The 18,748-nt window shown below is 44.4% G+C and overlaps 1 long non-coding RNA gene across 4 annotated transcripts in view; it reads left to right on the top strand.

The window, feature by feature from the left end:
* Positions 1-18,748, top strand: part of LOC123781430 (uncharacterized) — a 199,779-nt gene that overhangs the window by 162,402 nt on the left and 18,629 nt on the right. For 3 of the 4 annotated variants that reach the window (XR_015722908.1, XR_015722905.1, XR_015722906.1), the window contains 3 exons: positions 1,659-1,763; positions 9,905-10,065; positions 10,458-13,124. This is a non-coding gene — a long non-coding RNA (uncharacterized LOC123781430). The remainder of the gene's footprint in view (positions 1-1,658; positions 1,764-9,904; positions 10,066-10,457; positions 13,125-18,748) is intronic. The other variant, XR_015722907.1, reaches the window with a different exon arrangement.

Below are 18,748 nucleotides of genomic sequence, written 5' to 3'. Positions count from 1 at the left end.
TGGCTCCCAGCGGGCACTCAGGACTCAGGGCACCCATCTAACTCCACCCCCCAGCGGCCAGCAGCCTCCTCCCCGTGCACCGAGTTGGGACCTGCTGCTGACGGTGTCACCGTTCTCAGAGCCTGTCCCCCCAGCGTAAATGATACCTCTCCCCAGGGGAAATTGAGCATGACGTCTGAGCAAATAGAATCCTGTCCTGGACCTCCTGAGAGCAAAGGGCCAGAGCCAGGTGTGGCCGCGGGGGTGGGGGTGGGGGTGGGGGTGGGGTTGTGTTCCACTGGGGGTCTGACCCGAGTCTCAGTGTCTTTCTGTGGCTGCCGTTGCTCCTGCCGGCAAGACAGGAGATGCTCTTCTGCATGGCTCTCAGCGAAAGTATTTCTCAGTGGCTTTGATGAGATAAAGCTTAGCGAACACTGATGTGGATTTTTATTTCAGAGGCCTCAGCTCATGGAAGTGACTATTTCTTCTCCTACTCGTATTAACTCAGGGAATCACACTTCACACTTTTTGTAATGCTCTGTGCTTGCCAAGGGGTTTGTATGACAATAAAATGCTATGGGATAGGGGTGTGTCTTAGCATTAGATTAAGGGACTATGGGCCATAAGTCACATTTCCTGAGGGTCTAGGGTGTGTCAGACACTCACGAAATAGATTTCACATCCCAGTTTTGCAGTTGAGGAAGCTGCAACGGGGAGAGATTGATGGACGTGCTCACCGTAACCCAGATCCAGATCCGGGGTGATGTTCAACCAAGGGTCTGCTTGATTTCCAAATCTTGAGGCTCAAACACCAATCACAGAATCAGGGACTTGCCTAACAGGTGTATTATTGCTAAAATTTGACAGAGAGGAGATTATTTGAAGGAAAGGTTTATTTTTGGCTTTCTTGATTAAAAAAATAGTGAGATGATGGGAATAATTCAAGAATCTGCCTCTAAGAAACTCATAGTTCATGAAATTCATATGTGTAACAGAGGGACATGTCCACATGACTCTAGCATACAATAATTCTGAAATAAACTTTGAGTAAAATCTAAACCTGCCTTGGAAAATATGGTAGCTGCTAGCCATATGTGAATATTTATATTTCAGCTTAAGTCAACTAAAATTAAATATAGGTAATGCAATTAGTGCAATGCCGTCCGGGTCTCCTGCCTATGCCGTCCAGGTCAAAAGCTGGGGAGAGCTGTGCCCTGTAGGCACCTAGCATTCTAGAGGCTGTACTGGCCTAGAAGTGAAGTAAAAGGGAAGCTCTCCCAGAGAGTAAAGAGAAACAACCCTAGAACCAGAAAGGGAAGCCTTTTGTCCTCCAGCACCTTTTCTAGAAAATTCGGAAGGGGTAACTTTTGGGATATGGAAATATTCTCTGTGTTTATTGTGGCAGTGGCTTTATGGGTGCACACATCTGTGAAAGCTCATTGAATTATATAATTTAGATGGGTATAATTTTTTATATGTAAATTATACCTCAATGAAATTGTTTTAAAAACAAACACATGATATGCACTAATAGACCCATACACACACATTACTTCAGGACGGCTAAAATGAAAAAGAAAATGCCACGTTGGGGTAAAGATATGAAACACTTGGAACTTTCCTGGTCCTATGCTGGGAGGATAACATGTACAACGTTGACAATCATTCTTCTTTTGCAGGAACTATTGAAACTGAACTTAGGCATATCTTTGATCCAACAATCCCAGTAATTAAGAGAGATGAAAACATATGTTCACCAGGAAGATGTTCACTAGAATATTCAGGTAACACTGAAATGTTCATGGTTTCAAACTGGAAGATATCTCAGTGGTCATAATGGGGGAATGGGTTAATCAATTGTCATATGTTAATACGGTGGAATATTAATTATCTATGCAAATGAGCAAACTATAACCACGTAACTATACGGCTGAGTCTCACAAATACCATGTTGGATGTAAGGAGACCAACACGGAAAAGTAGAGTGTGACTCCATTTATTTAAAAATCTTAAAGGCAAAAAATTATGGTTAGAGATCAGGGCAGTGGTTACTCTTTTGAGGGATAGTGACAAAAAAGGAGAATGTGAAGAGATTCTGGGGTGTCAGTACCGCATTCCTTCTTGGTGTGGGCTATGATCATGTGGGTCCAATCAGCATGTGAAGACTCACTGTGCTGTGCCCTTACGGTTGATGCCCTTTCCCGTATGTATGTCATACTTCCATTAAAAATTGACTTGGTGGGGCACCTGGGTGGCTCAGTTGTTAAGCGTCTGCCTTCGGCTCAGGTCATGATCCCGGGGTCCTGGGATCGAGCCCCGTGTCGGGCTCCCTGCTCAGCCAGGAGCCTGCTTCTCCTTCTCCCTCTGCTTGTGTTCCCTCTCTCGCTGTGTCTCTCTCTGTCAAATAAATAAAATCTTTTAAAAAAAATTGACTTGGAGAAACTAAACAGATGAACATAGGGGAAGGGAAGGAGAAATAAAATGAGATGAAAAAAGAGAGGGAGATAAACCATAAGAGACTCTTAACTCTAGGGAACAAACTGAGGGTTGCTGGAGGGGAAGCGTGGGGGTTGGGGGAACTGGGTGATGGGCATTAAAGAGGGCACATGATGTAATGAGCACTGGATAATATATAAGACTGATGAATCACCGAACTCTACCTCTGAAATTAATAATACACTATATGTTAATTCAATTGAATTTAAATAAAAATTTTTAAAAAATTTACTTTGAAAAATCTCAGCACTGCTTAGGACACTCACAGCTCACCCACAACCAGTTGGGTTTGAATCTGTCTTAGGGGAGGTTGTGCTTCTTCAGAAGGAATGAACTGTTCCCATTTTAGTATTTTGTGTTCTGTTCACCTTGAGTATACCCCAGGTACCATTTGCAAGAGCATATGGGGCCATCACAGGCAGGCAGAACAATGAAGGTGCCATTCAACTCTGTTGCTAGGGGAAAGAGGCCCCAGGCTCTGCAGAAAGAGCCTTCTGGTCCAAGGCTGAGAAGCCCTGGGATGCAAGCAGGTGAGCTTCCTTTGCTTGGTAGAAGCTTAAAGGAAGAGTCTAGAGTTTTTTGGTTTTGGGGTTTTTGTTTTGTTTATTTATTTATTTTTTGTTTTTGCTTTGACTTTACTTGGTTAGCTGGCTGTCTTTCCAGTTTGTGCTTCTGGCAAGAGGAGAATTGAAGGTATTCCAATGCCATTGGTGTGAGTCTGCATGCTGACTGATAGAAAGGCATCCTGTGTAACAGAGGGAGCTCGGGGTTTGCAGACAGACAAGCCCTGGACTTGAGCTCTGAGTCACCACTTGGTGTATCAGGACGAGCTGGGAGAAAGTCATGAAACCATCTAAAACAGAAGAGATGCACTGCACGTTTGGGGCAAGTATTAGCATGAAAGATCAGAGTTTTACATACTTATTTTTTTAAACATTTTATTTATTTATTTGAGAGAGACAGAGAGCACACAAGCAGGGGGAGGGACAGAGGGAAAAGGAAAGGGAGAGATCTCAAGGAGACTCCCCACTGAGTGTGGAGCCTGATGCAGGGCTCGATCTCATGACCCTGAGATCATGACCTGAGCTGAAATCAAGGGTTGGATGCTTCCCTGACTGAGCCACTCAGGAGCCCCCAATTTTATTTTATTTTTTAAATTAAAGGTGCCAGTTGCAACTGTCTAAATCTATCTCATGATCTCCTAATAAGCCACTGCCCAATAGTCTGGAAAACACTAGTTAATAAGCCCTAGTGAAGGCACACAATTGTCAGGCATGAATGAGACCAACGTAAAGGCTGGATCAAGTCACTTCTTAAAAATTCCATCAGACTAACACCTGCTGTTCACTACAAACCTAGTCATTCCAAAGCAAACACGGCTGTGAAGAGCTGCCCCCGGTGCGACTCCTGACTTTAGGAAATGGTTCTCAACCTTGGCTCTCTCTTAGAATCACTTCTTGTGCTCTAAAAACTCTCCAGGCCCAGATCACACCCTGGGCCAATTAAATGACCATTCCTGAGGTGAGACCCCCCCCATACCAGTGACTCCTGCAGCTCCCCCATTGATGCCAATGTGCAACTGAGGCTGTGAACCACTGGTCTAATGGGCCCTGTGGACAGTCAGTCCTTATTCCAACCCACTCCTCTTCTTCCTCAGGGGTCAGAGACAACCGGACACTCAGCCATCTAAGTGTCCCAGCCTCAAATGCCCATCAGGAGCGTTACCAATGCCCCAGTGATAATACCTTGACACCCATAACTGGAAGATGGGTAGAGGAGAACTCACTTTCTCTGGCTCTATCTCTGAGTTCACCTGACATGACATGAACGGAGCCCGCCAACGTCCTTGGGCTCTTGTTGGGATTAGCAGGCTAACGTTGGTGAAGCAAGTCGAGGTCCCTGGACCTAGTGACCGAGAGATGATACAAATAAAGCTGTGACATCAGAAGGGGGAATGAAGCATGAGAGACTATGGACTCTGAGAAACAAACTGAGGGCCCCAGAGGGGAGGGAGGTGGGGGAATGGGATAGGCCGGTGATGGGTAGTAAGGAGGGCACGTATTGCATGGTGCACTGGGTGTTACACGCAACTAATGAATCATCGAACTTTACATCGGAAACCGGGGATGTACTGTATGGTGACTAACATAATATAATAAAAAACATTAGAAAAAAACAAATAAAAAAAAGCTGTGACATTTAATTTTTACTATTGAGCAGATATAAAAATAAGGCAGTATCTCCCTTTGGGACAGGCCCAAATCACACACCCTGCTGTCTTACTTCAAGCTTGCAAAATGTCTCAGCGTGGGATGTGCAGATATTTCGCTAAATGGGTGACCAGAACTTTACCTTTTTACCTGCATTCTGAAGACACTTTGGAGCAAAACAAGTCATGGCCCATAAGGTGCTTTTCCAATCACATCGGAGCATAACCATAAAGCTGCCCTCGATTTCCAATCTGATTGTAGGGCTGCGTCCTACCAGAAATGTCCCACTACTGAAGAAAATGTGGCTGAAAAGGGACACAACAGAAATGCTCGGTGTGCTTGCTTCTCTTGATTTTTACAGGCCACTAGGGTTTAACCTCTTGCAAGTAAACATTTAAAAACAAAGATTTATTTACTTGTTTACTTCTTGTATAAAGATATATTTCCATTTCGCTTATTTTAGCGGTGCTAAGCCACAAGGGAGGAGGGAAAGAGGATTGACAGAGAACAGAGAACATCCGTCTCTCAGCTGCAGTTCTGATCAATCACCCCATTTATCACATGATAACCAGACACACGGCTTATTGCTTTATGGGGCTTATCGAGCTCAGATCTCTGGGACCCCATTTACTCTTCCAGAAGCATGCGCTCTGATTAATAATAGATGGTTAGCCACATAGTTAAGTAGAATGACCAGCACCTTTTATTGGTTGTCTTTTAAACTAATTTAATGGAGCGGGCTGACCAGAGAGCAGAGGTTTGTTGCTGGGCTGGCTAACAAATGCCCCGCCTGTTTATAAGCCAGGAGAGCCCTCTTTCCAAAGATGAAGCTCTTGGTGCCCTCTGAAGCTTCGCTCCATCGCCTGGGGTGCTCAAAGCCTTTTGGAGACTGTGGCCCCTGAGTCTTCCCTTCTTTTTTGTACAAGGAGATTTCACCCCTTTGGGAATTGGCAAAAGTTGGTGCTGACACATGGATCCCTCAAGCAGGCAACATAATTCGAAGTTAATCCCCGATTTGGGGCAGATCCCCAAAAGGGGATCGGGAGCCTGGTACACTTTGTAAGGACAGGCTGAAATTTTGTGGCTAAAAACTCCATGAAAGAATGTGCAGTGAAGTGCAGACAAAGCCTAAAAATTAAAGACTCGAAAATAGAAAACTTGACGTGCAGTGAGCATCACGGGCATGTGCGAGTGTGTCTGTTGAGATCTCTGTGGAGCGTGGGGCAGGGACCGGGGCTGCGGAGTTGTGGGTTTCTCTGTGAGCGCTGGGGTGCGGGGGGAGTTCCCTGTGGGGGGCCGTGGTGGAAGTTCCCTGCTGTCCTATCGTGTGCTAGACCGTGACAAGGATCTTACGAACTGACTTGCTCTGTGCTCATACTGACGTTTCTTGGGTTTCTTCCTCTCTGCCTCCCGCCTCCCAGCCCAGCCCCACTCTTACCTTGTTCTGTGCCTCCAGGAGCAAATGGAGGGAGCAAATGTTATCAACAGGCTCTCTGTCCACTTGAGTGTGACCAATAGTTTAGTACTGACAGGAAAGGAAGCAGGAGAAAAGCAGTTGATTTACTCTTCTGTCCATTCCTGGGAAGTTGCCAAGGGTTGGCTGCATCTCTTAGCTAAAGGCCACAGCCCTTATCAGATGAGCCTGTCTTCAAAGTTAGCTCTCTGCGTTCTGACGACCAGTCCTCTCCCAGCCCTTAGGTCTAAGACTGCTAACGGCCTTCCACTGCTCATGCAGTCGCTCTGCCTTTCCTTGCTGGTTTCCCCAAAGCCTGTAAATAATCCCTTTATTGAGGTTGTCCCCAATCACCCAGCTTGCGGGGGCCATCTGATCCTTCCTTGGGCCCTGACTGAGCCTCCCCAGCGCTGCTGGTAGAGATGAGGCATTGGAAGCTCAGAGTGGTTACGTAACTCGGCTGAGGTCTTACAAAGAGTAATGGGTGAAAATCTGTTCTGTCTTTTATGAGCACAAAGCAAAGCATCCTCAGATATGACAGTAATGGAGACCGCAGCTGGAGCTGAGCTTTCTCAAATGGGACTAGAGGGCAACGCAGGTGGGCATATGAAACCAGGCGAGGAGGGTGGGCGTGCCAGCTGGCTCTTCTGATGCTTCCCATTGTCAGTCACCCCTTGGGCTGCAACAGGATCATAACAGGAGAACGTGGGCTTCAGCACATCTTTGCATGATAGAGTAATGTGGATCCCAACATCATCTAGAAGCCAAGTGGAACTCCTCGGGGACAGGAAACCACTGTCTGACATTTGCCTTTGTTCTCTCAGCTATCTGGCAACTCACCAAAGGATTTTGACTTTCCTCTAGCACTTTCTTAAACGCTTGCAGTCCAATGGGACTTAAAGATTCCAATGGGCATTAAAGATGAACAGGAATGCCGTATGGCAAATCTGTTATGCTCAGGAGAGCTTCTTAGCCCATTAAAAAATAATAATACAGTTAATATTTGCTGAGTGGCTGTAGTGCAGCAGACACTGATTGAAACTGTGTGCACGGAAGTACCCAATGCTTAGAGATGGGGACTCTGAGAGAGACACAGAGACTTGCCTGAAGTCTTAGAGCTCATCAACGGCCGATGGGAGAACGAGCACTCAAATCCATGTCTATTTGTTATCAGTAGTCTTGCTTTGAACCATATACCATATGGGTATGTAGGTAGTTATATAGGCATTCTTCTTTTCCTTGTTTCTTCTCTAAAATTGGCAATACAGTGGTAATCATCTGCCGAATATGGTACGCCTTTCCACCTCCTCTTTAATATACGTTTTCTCATTTCTTCCCAGGCACCCAGAAACTGTCCGCTCCATGATCAGAGAGCTCCTTTCTCCTTGTTTAGTCAAGACACTGACTTTGATCTTCCATAGCTTTGAAATGATTGAATCTAGATATTGTCCAAACTCTCTCGTCCATTCTTTAAGTGGAGAGAGCCAGTTGGTATTAAATGTTAAAAGTAATGGACCAATATTTAAAAAGCACTAAGAGGTCTTCCACTCAATGTTTTCCCAGAACATAGAAGTATTTCCAATTATGCTGCTTTTCTTCAAAGCTAGAATCAACAGATGAGTAACAGATGTCAGCTTCCATGGGAGGCATACTCACCGAATGCTGGCTGTTCTTGCTTATTAGAAACCCTTTAGCCTGGGTTCTTTGTGTTTCTGTTACCATGACGATATTTGGCCCCTTCTCGTGTTTTCTCTTTCCAGATCTGAGGCACACTTCACATGAGTAAACTTATCATTATAAGCGCTATTTGCTACATACGATGACAGTCTTAAGTAGAAATTGTTTATTGTCCTTTATCAGGTTCCTGTTGTACATATGATTACTTCAGTTTGTCGAGTGATGGCATTTAGCACGGTTGATGTTTCTACCATTTATGCTTCAGAGTTTAGCTCAAAAGTCCCTTACTATGAACTGCTTTCCTGACTCTGCCAGACTGTGCTGGATGGTTACGTTCCCTGCATGACCTCTTTCATTGCATTTTCCACAATCAGTGTAGTTTTACTTAAAAAAAAGAGAAAGATTTATTTTTTTGAGCAGTTTCAAGTTCACAGAAAAATTGAACAGAAAACAGAGAGAATTTCTGTATACCTGCCACCGCGACACACGCAGAGCTGCCCCCACTATCACCTCTGGCACCAACGTGATACATTTGTTATAATCAATGAACCTGCATTGATTGGCACATCACTCTCCCCCCGAGCCCATGGTCTACTTAGAGTTTGTTCTCAGTGTTGTACATTCTATGGGTTTTGATAAATGTGTAATGACATGTATCCGCCATTACGGTATCGCACAGAGTAGTTTCGCTGCCCTAAATATTCCTCTGTGCTCTGCCTGTTCATCTTTCCCTCCCCACCGATCCCTGGAAGCCACTGATGTTTTCACTGTCTCTCTGGTTTTGCCTTTTCCCAAATGTCACGTAGTTGAAATAATACACCATGTAGCCTTTCCAAATTGGCTTCTTTGACTGTTAATATTCATTTAAATTTCCTTCACATCTTTTCATGGTTTAATAGCTCATTCCTTTTCAGTGCTAAGTAATATTCCAGCAGATGGGTGTAACAGTTCATTTATCCATCTACCTAACGAAGGACATCTTGGTTGCTTCCGAGGTTTGGCACTTATGAATAAAGAGTGTTATACACATCTTGGTGCAGGTTTTTGGGTGGATATACGTTCTCGATGGATTTGAGTAAATACAAAGTAGAATGATCATTCTACCACATGATAAGAGTATGGTTTTTTTTTGTAGGAAACCACCAAACTCTCTTCCGAAGTGGTGGCGCCATTTTACATTCCACCAGCCTCGGAGAGTTCCTGTTGCTCCACACCCTTGCCAGAATTTGGTGCTGTCCGTATTTTGGGTTTTGGCCGTTGTAATAGGTGTATCGTGTTTTAATTTGCGATTCCCGAAGACATATGATGTTGAACATCTTTTCATATGTTTCTTTGCCATCTGGTCATCTTCTGTGGTGAGGTGTCTGTTGAGGTCCTTTGTCGATTTTGTGAAAGAAGGTTCTTCCTTTTCTAGTGTGACTGTTTAATGCTTATGTTCCCTGAAGGAAGATGAAGTCCTTGAAGGCAGGGCCTGTGACTTTTTTCTTATAGCTGTATTCTCCGCACCTCATCCAGGGCCTGCGGGGCTACAAGAAACGTTAGCTTAAGTAATGGGTGAGGTTGTGCATGAGCTTGAAGTCTGTTCCAGTCATAAACGAAGAGTCCATCAGGGGTCACAGGTCCCCATACTGGCCAGTGTGCTAACTTTGTGGCCGCAAGTAATTTAGTCTGTTTCCTCATCTCTAAAGTAAAGATAATTGTGAAACCCAACTTTCTGACAGTTGTGAAAACTACATGGGATCATAAACTTGAAAACACTTTGTGAGCTTATTTTTTATATTTATAAAATATTACTTATGATAGAGTCAAGCAAACTGGGCCTTAAATAACTTACTTTTTCTATGCATAAGATATTCACAGGATATTACTTACAACAGAGGCAAGCAAACGGGACCTTAAATAAACACTTCAGGAAACTCTAGGTGCAGGATAATTGTTATCAACTTTGATCCTTACAGTCTAGTTACAGAAGAGCTGAATTATAGCTCCTGTTAAATGAGCATGTTTTAGATGCCATGTGTTTGGTCCACATGACCTGGAATCATTACAACCGCCCTGCCCTGAAAGGGTCATGTTGTCTCTTTCACAGACGACAAATCTGAGCTCAGAGAATGTCAACAACTTGTTCAGGACCACAGTGACTGAGCACGAACCCGAACCCAGGTGGGGGTTTGACGGCAAACACAAAATACGTTCTCCCTGCCCTGAATGGTCGTGGACAACAAAACCCAATCAGCCCAAATAAAAATGGTTAGTCTGCATATTTTTAATATTTTCTGGAAGAATAACTCAGTCCATGCAAGAGAAAATTGAGAAACTGGAGAATTTCCTCACTTGCTTTGGGTGGTCGTTGTGCAAGTGTCCTACCACAGGCTCCCTTCCTTAGAGCTGTGTGTGTTGGGCCAGTGGGAGACTGAGGCTCAAAGCCCCTCGTGTACAGATGGGAAATGGGTTCCAGCAGGGACTGCAGTAAGCCCTGCCTTGGCCTTGCTCTGAAGCCAGCTTCCTCAGGCCAGAAGCGTAGCAGTGCTTCCCCAAATGGCATTGCGTTTGAGCCCGACGCCCAGATCGAAAGGCATGGATATACTTGTTCCTGAGGCACGTGCCCAACTTGATGAAATGCTCTTTCTTACCTATGGCAGGAATGTCCATTCACGCGCTTCTCGTGACGAAGATACTGGATTATGGAGAGTTGCTGTCACGGAGAGTCTTCTCGCCATCTTGCTACAACCATAAAATGCTGGCAGAGAAAGATCCGGAGGTTACCTGCAAACAGAACACCTCAAGAAGGGAGTTTGGAGCCGCATCTGTTCGTGCAGGCTCAGCCATAACACCACAGAAGCAGCTCTAAGGGAGTCTGTTAGAACCAGTCCCGGACACATTTTAAGAGCTTGACAATTGGATTTCTATTTCAGTCCAGAGTCTTAAAATGTGTTTAGTGCTAATTCTGCTGCCTAGGTACAGTGTTCTCCCAAAGAATGCTGGTTCTTGCCCTAGTTTTTCTTTTCTAAAAAGCTCTCCAAGGCAGAAATATTTCTCTTCTCTATACTGCTGTAGATTTCTTCTTCTATCCCTTCAACTATGATAACACGTGAAGATGGTGAGTGCTCTGTCATTATCAAGGGGCCACACCCAGAAAGGACCTTTCTTTCCCACTCTCTGCCCCTGGCCTGGCCATCATCCCCGTCTGAAGACATTTGGCAAAGCCTTTCAGGGCCCGCCAAGTGTGAAAGGGCGTCCCCACCACCAAATCTGACTTCCGCCCCACATCAGAGCATTTTATCACCCCTATCTGCTTATGGGATTGCCATTAGCTACTTATCTTGACAAATGCACAACCATAAATATAATTTACTGGATTTTGAAACTGCAAGCCATGGCTTGTTTATATCATTCTTTGTTTCCAGGCAGGAGTTAGTAGTACATACATTTTATTAAGGAGTCTTTCCTCCGCTCCACTCCAAGCAAGGGACTGTATTTCCCAGCTCCTTTGTGTCCCTGCCAAAGAGGCCCAAAGAGAAACTGCTGCTTGGTTTATAGCCTTTAAAATTTCGTTTTCCTGGAATAGAAGAATATGGCGTTTGAGCAAAATATGGCACTTCCTTCACAGAAAGTTGTATGTTCGTGATGATTGTGAGCCAAAGAAGAACTCAGAAATATTCCTGACACCTATGTCTCATGTATGTGCCAGTGAAGTTTTAGACAGGAATTCATGAAGCAAAGAATCTTTTCATATTTTATCCTTAATGAGTGCACGCCTGTCTTCATCTGAGCAGCATGTATCTTACTGAGCCCTGGAACATAACGCGCCTACACACTGGGTCCCAGCTGCCAGATGTGGGATCTGCGATCTGCAAACCACTGCCCTGCTTCCGTGTCGGCTCTGGAAATTCTTTGAAACGACCCTTTCACGTGTTCTAAAACCACTGGTAACACCTGACCCTTTGCCTGCGCCTGCTTTCCCCCTAGTTAACTGATATTTCTCTCTGAAACACGTTCCTGGAATCTGGCATGGGAAACTCTGGGCCGGGGCATGAACACGTGGGTTGAACATTTTTACTTGGAGTTGAAGGCAAATCCAGAAATAGATTTCAGTGGTTTGGGCATGGAAAAATTTCAAGAGTCTGCAGACTCCACTAATGGACTCGGCAGTCGCTGCTTTTTAGACCTCTTATCAAGCTATTCATAAATAAGCAGGGAATAGCTGTGCTTTGCCTGTGCCCTCAACAGATGCTCTCCTTACTTCAGGTCTCAGAGAGCTTCCTTGTGGCCTCTAAAGCTCCTCGGTTGTCACAATATACCCTTCAGAGCTGAGGGCAAGTATAACTCACCCATTCACACAGGCAGATGCAAGGAACGAGCACTTGTGAGTGATTTTAATTATTTTTACCAAGTGCACTTGTGAAAACAAAATGCTCTCTTCCAAAGACCCCAGAATTTGCCATCCGAATGTTTCAAACTACTGGGGTGGCCCTTTATCTTAGTATGAGTCCATAAGAGAACTCAAACCCCCATCCTACACTCCATGGGATACTCCTCCTAACATCCCAGGAGATTTCGGGGGGGGGGGGCTCTTAGTCTTCCATAAGTCCACAGAGCATCCAGTTTGGTAATACGGCTTTAGGCTTTGTCTTACTGGTTTCCTTCACCCCACACTGGAACTTTCTTCCATCAAAGTCCTACGAAGTCTTTTATGCACAGTGAAATTTACAGAATGTTTGAACTAACAAAAGGGGGTGACTTCAGGCAACTTCAACTGAGATATTAGACTTCACTCCCCAAAGATTCTGTCTGCCGTTTCTCAGCACAGGCACTATCAGTAGCCAAGTTCTCTTGGGCGCCATCTCGTCTTGACATCTTGGGGCCTCCTTCTCTTTCGTTAGCCTCTCTCCCTCCCCGCTTCCTATCTCCAAACCGTAAGTTCCTATGTGCCAGTCCAGCTTTTGACTTTTGACCTCACATTAATTTATAGGGCTACCTCTCCATAGCCAAAAACCTACTGAGGTCTTCTCAAAAACAAAGAATGATCGACTCCATCCGGGTATCCCATTTTATTGGCACAAAACCCAGGGGGAATATTAAAATATTCCGCAGGTGCTACAGCGTGGCCGTTGTCACTCAAGTGCCAGTCATAAACTCCCACGCAGCCTTACTATGTGTACGATAAAAAAAAAAAAAATTCGGCTATGGGGCAAAAAGCATGAACAGAAGCTATGAAATTATGGTTTTCCTAGGCTGGAGATCGTCCTTCATCAAAATCTGCAAGCACGAAAGGAGCGTTTTAAAGATGTACCCTCCCACCTGCCAGGGTAAGTCTCTTGTTTTCTCTTCTCCTTCCAGTTGCACTGATATGATTTATTACTACATGGAATATCTAGAAAAGGAAAGTGAACATTCACTGGTTCCTGCTGTGGGCTGGGTCTCAGGCATATATTATTTAAACCTCATACACTGATGCTTGGAGACAGGTAACATAATCTGTATTTAATGAGGGAAGAATGGGAGTTTCAGAGGCTTGAAGATGTTAGGTAACTTGCCCAAAGCCAAGGTAAATGGTGGAGATGGGATTTGATCCAACGCCTGGATGACTTTTTGGTCCATGCCTTTCCCTGAACACACAAGACTGAGTTCCCAAGAGAAGCTTCTTCTAGTCCTACTCCCTAGCCTTTTGGGTAGACAGGGAGTTTAATCCAGGCAGTCAAAGAACCTAGGAAGCTTCAGCTCTTGTGTTCTGTCTTCAAACATTGAACTCCTTAGAGAAAAACCCTTATGTTCCCCACACCTTCTCAGCTACCCTCCCCCACCAGCTTTGCAACAGAACATTCACTCTGCAGGAAGGCTTGGGCTTCATCTACAGATAGCCATTGTGTTTTCTCTTGAACACCCATTGACACAAGTCATTAATATACTCTCACTGCTGTTAATATTCTAGGAGAGAAATTATAATAAATAAAATAACCTAGAATGTAGAAAAGTCTCATTTCTCCCAAGTAGAAGCTTAAGAATCTCTTTTCTCATGTTCTCCCATTTCCTACACTGACCATCCCCCCTGGCCCCCGCCCCAAAATCAGTGTCTTGTCCACTCGTTTGGGATTATGATGTTGTTATGGCAACGTTGGGGAGATGGAGGTCAGAGATGATTCTGAGTGGCTCAGGCTTCTCTCCTTGTTCCTGAGCTCTTCAGATTACAACGGTATGTGCTGATGGATGCAGACCTGCTGGCTCATGCCAACAGAGAAACAAGAAATCTTCCTATTTTTTTTGGCCTCTTAGAGTAACCGAGTTTCTTAAGAACTTCTTCCCTGGGGGAAATGCAGAAAGGATTCACTGACGGATCAGACCAGAATTAGCCATTTAATAAAGACAGTCTGGATTATGTCAATTGCCATTCATGAAAGGTATCTTTCCCATTCCAATGAGCTTCAAAAATTTCAACGGAAATCCCCAGGATATTGCTGAGACAAAATCATGATGGACAAGCCACCATCACCTCTCACATGGATGAATGCACTCACCTCACCTGGTCTCAACTACTCCCATCATGCATTGGGGGCCCCCAGACTCCCCTCATGTTCATTGATTTGCCTGAAGGACTCACAGGACTTAGAAAAGCTGTTATACTCGTATCGTGGTTTATCATAGTAAAGGCACGCAGATGGAAATCAGCACAGGGAAGAGGCAATGGGGCAGAGTCCAGGAGAAACAGGCAGAAGTTCTAGGCGTGTCCTTCCAGTGGAGCTGCAGAGGGCACACTTAATTCTGTTGGCAATGGTGTGTGATGATACTGAAGGGTTTCAGCCAGGGAAGGCTTGGAGTCCAGGGCCTTTACTGGGGTCAGTCATGCAGCATCTGTACGACCGACCCCCCTACTCAGACACCAGCCTTCTTACCTGGTCCGAGGCTTATGGGCAACAACACTCTTGTCAAGCAGAGCATTCCAAGGGCTCAGAGACTATGTGCTAGGAGCCTAGCAAGGGCCATCCTAAAGCCAGGCCCTTTTGTTTGTTGAATGTGCAGGGTTTGAACAACCTAGGCTTGCCATGTTAACTCTTTCCTGTCCATACCCTCGTTTCCCTTGAGTCTATTCTCTGTGCAGCCAGAGAGATTCTATTTAAAACTCTTCCCTTAGTGATACCCCTCATGATTCCACATGATCTGGCTCCCCATCAGGACTTTGTTCACCTCACTCCACTCCAGCCAGCCACACTGGCCGCCTCCCTGCTCCTTGTGACCACAGGCACGTTCCTACCTTCAGGAATTTGTTGCTTCCGCCCAGAATGCTCTTCCCTCAGATATACACATGACTTCTTTTCCTGGTTACACCATCTAACATTTGGCTCCACCCCCAGAACCTTATATATCTTTATTCTTGCCTATTTTTTCCCGCCTTATCACGTATCACTAGCTATCATACTCTATAACTCCTTTATTGTTCATTGCTGGTGTTTCCCCTAGGATGTAAACTCCTTCAATGTTTTGTCTGCTTGTTCACTGCCGTATGAGTGCCTGGCATACTCAGTAAAATTGTTGAGTGAATATATAAATGAGGCAGAGATGGTGGCATCCGTCCCTACTCTCAGTAGGTTGGAAACAAGCATCATCATCACCAACATCAATAAAGCCTTACTCTTTTTTGGCCATTTCCAGAGTACAAACACTTTTCATATCCATTAACCACCTGAGCCTCTCTACCCTGTGAGGCCAGTATAATAAGTGGGCTGTGGTGAAGGTAAATGTAAGAAAAACAGGGAGGCGTAGAGCAAAGAATGTTGGATTCAATGTCTTCCACATTCGTCCTCCACTTCAACGTCTTCCACGCTTCCACAGATTCTCCTTCTGTGAGAATGCACGAGTCAGTTCATCATTGATGGATCCTTCACTTTGTTTATAAACTAGAGAAGTTGAACTTGTTTCTGATCATTTTAAATCATTCGCCTTGCAGAACCTGGTTGTAAAATTCCAGTTTTATGAGCTCCAGTGTTTTGTTTTTGTTTTTGTTTTTTTCCCCAAGGAATATTATCCACCTCTTTTTCTGAGAAATGGCAGCTTGGGCCAATAGTTTTCTTCAGCTATGATGAATGCAGGTGGGGTTCTAGATCTGTCCAGAGATAAGCATAAAGTTTTCTGTGGCGATCCTTGCTATCGCAAACACCATGGGTGACTAACACTTTCTAGGTCTACCTCTTTTTCTTTTCTTTTTTTTTTTTAAGATTTTTTTTTTTTTATTCGACAGAGATAGAGACAGCCAGCGAGAGAGGGAACACAGGCAGGGGGAGTGGGAGAGGAAGAAGCAGGCTCATAGCAGAGGAGCCTGATGTGGGGCTCGATCCCATAATGCTGGGATCACGCCCTGAGCTGAAGGCAGACGCTTGACCGCTGTGCCACCCAGGCGCCCCTCTAGGTCTACCTCTTTATTCTAACCAGGAATCTTCTGTGCTCTCAAATATGTAACAGAGTTTTAATATCCTGGAAAAAATACGTGTGCTATCTTACCAAGTGTAAAAAGCAGTATCTAAAAGTAAATCTAAAGTATGATCTTAATTGCAGAAAAACATGTATAGCAAGAACCCTGGGTAGAAATACACAAAATGTCAAGTGTTCGCTATTCGTTCATTTCTATATTTTTCAAATATTCTAAAATAAATATGTATTGTTAACTAATATTTATTTAATAAGAAATTTTAAGGCAAAACCAAATAGTAATAAGAACAAAACATGAAGTATAGAAAGACATAACTTATAGCGATGGTTTTCATTTTCCAAGATAATATTGTGAGATTCTGAACACAGCTGACAACAAAACTTTAAAGTTTGCGTTTCCTCTGCATGAGTATTCATGTCAGCACTTAAGCAATCCCAGCTGGTAGCCATGCTCTCCTTTTGGGGATGTAAGCTACAAAATCAGAAATTTATTTGAGGAGGATAGACATTGGAATCCCAAGTCTTAATGCAACTGAAATTGCTTTCAGAGTTATCTTTCGCTCCAGCCCGAATGCTCCAGCCTAAATGAATTTCTACTCACCACAGTTCACTGAGAAGTTACTCAGAACTAGAAGGCTTTGCTCTTTATCAGTTCTGGGGCGGAGAGACCGGAGCAGGAGCAAGTTCTTGTTCGAAATGGACCAATCCAATGATGCTGACAGTGGTTCAAACTAACGTAGGACAGTTCCAGGGCAAAAGTGTGTGTGTGTGTGTGTGTGTGTGTGTGTGTGTGTGTGTGTGAGAGAGAGAGAGAGAGAGAGAGTGTGTGCATGTGTGTGTGCATGTGCGTGTGTGCGTGTGCACGCACGTGTGCATGTGTGTGCGCGTGCGCATGTGTGTGCGTGTGTGTGCACGTGTGTGTGAGCTCGTGTACATGTGTGTGTGCATATGCGTGTGTGTGTGTGTGTCAGAGAGAGAGAGAGAGAGGGAGATTCTTGCATTCTCTTAAACTAAGTCAGGTTTCAGTACTCCCTCATTGCCCATGCGTGACTGTCCCTCAATTTAGGGAAACCATCACACACAATAACAACAAAAACAAAACCCTAAGTGAGCCATTTCCATGCCTCATTTACACACCATCATTTACATCCTGAGATGCTTGAATTTAGGTTTCCTCTCTGTCTCTCTTAAGTGTGCCAGAACTGATTGTGGATTCTTCTACTTGAAAAGTAAACTCTGTTTCCCCAGGCATCGGGTGGTACAGGAGGCTGTCACATGGATATATTTGTGTGTGTTTTGGGTGAACATTCGACTTCCATTACGGATGGTACTTTACCCAGTTTATACCTCTGCCAGCCAGTCCCTGCTTAAATATCCGAGGGATTGGGAATCAGCTGAGCTTTTGATAACACTAATTGCCTAATTGTGCTCTCTATCCCTGTATGTCATCTTCCCTATACAAAATTACAGGCTCTTAAAGATTAGGGCTGACTCTACTTTTAAAAAATTCCCGTATCCCATCACACAGTGTCTTTGTAACAAGAGGTGACAGGTTGTCACTGAGACTACCTACAACTGGGCACTAAGTGGCCCGTGGTTAATGGAGGCGTGGGGACGAGAGAAGGCAGGGGACAAAATGCACTGAGCACAGCTCTCGACAGTCACTGGACTAAGTACATTATAAAAGCTCACTTCTTTTGCATAATATATTTAAGGTGCGTGTTATTAGGCTCACTCTACAGACGAGGAACAGGAGACAAGAGAGACACACGATTTATAAGTGGAAGCATTAGGGTTCAAAATCCGTTCAGTCTAAGACTTCAAATTCTAAGTCTGTGATCACCTGTTCCATGACCCCACAATGCCCTTGGCTTTGAAATCTCTTCTTGACTATCTGACAGCGTGAAAACTGCATTCTCTCTTGCATTTCTATAATGTCCACTTTCCTATTTGTGAGGGCTTCCAGAACCTGGAAAGAACTTGGGTTTCTTTTGAAACCTGGCTTTGAATATGAGATCCACTTATTGCAAGAGCCCACAGGGCTGATAGCTGTAGCATTAGCAGGTTGATTCCTGTCCAAATAGAGATCACCTTTCAGAGAAGAACAGTTCAAAGCAATGGTCTGTCTTTATCTCTGCTTTCCTGTATTGTTCACGGCAGGTAACTGAGCCATCAACAGCATGGCTATCAAATCTTAATTACTAATTATTTAAACCTCAGGAAGGACATTTTACAAACGGACACATAGTATGGCACATCCCTGAATGTGTTTGCTCGTGCACAGGACAGTCTATAAATGAATCACATGCATTCGGTCCAATCCTTCACTGACTCCAGAAATGGAACATGCTGGAACGGTTTTAACGAAAATGTGTGCTGTGCTTTATTGATCACTTTGGTGAGCCAGTTTCTCTCCCTCCTGCTCACACCATTACAGGCAGCCAATGATCCTGGGGACACATCTTACGTATTTAGGGAAAGTGGGACTAGGAAGTTGTTGGAAATTATAGGC

This window comes from Ursus americanus, chromosome 34 (assembly GCF_024610735.1).
Source record: "Ursus americanus isolate L20-20 chromosome 34, mUrsAme1.1.p, whole genome shotgun sequence".
Lineage (NCBI taxonomy): Eukaryota > Metazoa > Chordata > Mammalia > Carnivora > Ursidae > Ursus > Ursus americanus.
The sequence above is the reverse complement of the archived record's forward strand: the minus strand, read 5'-3'. Positions and strand labels throughout refer to the sequence as shown.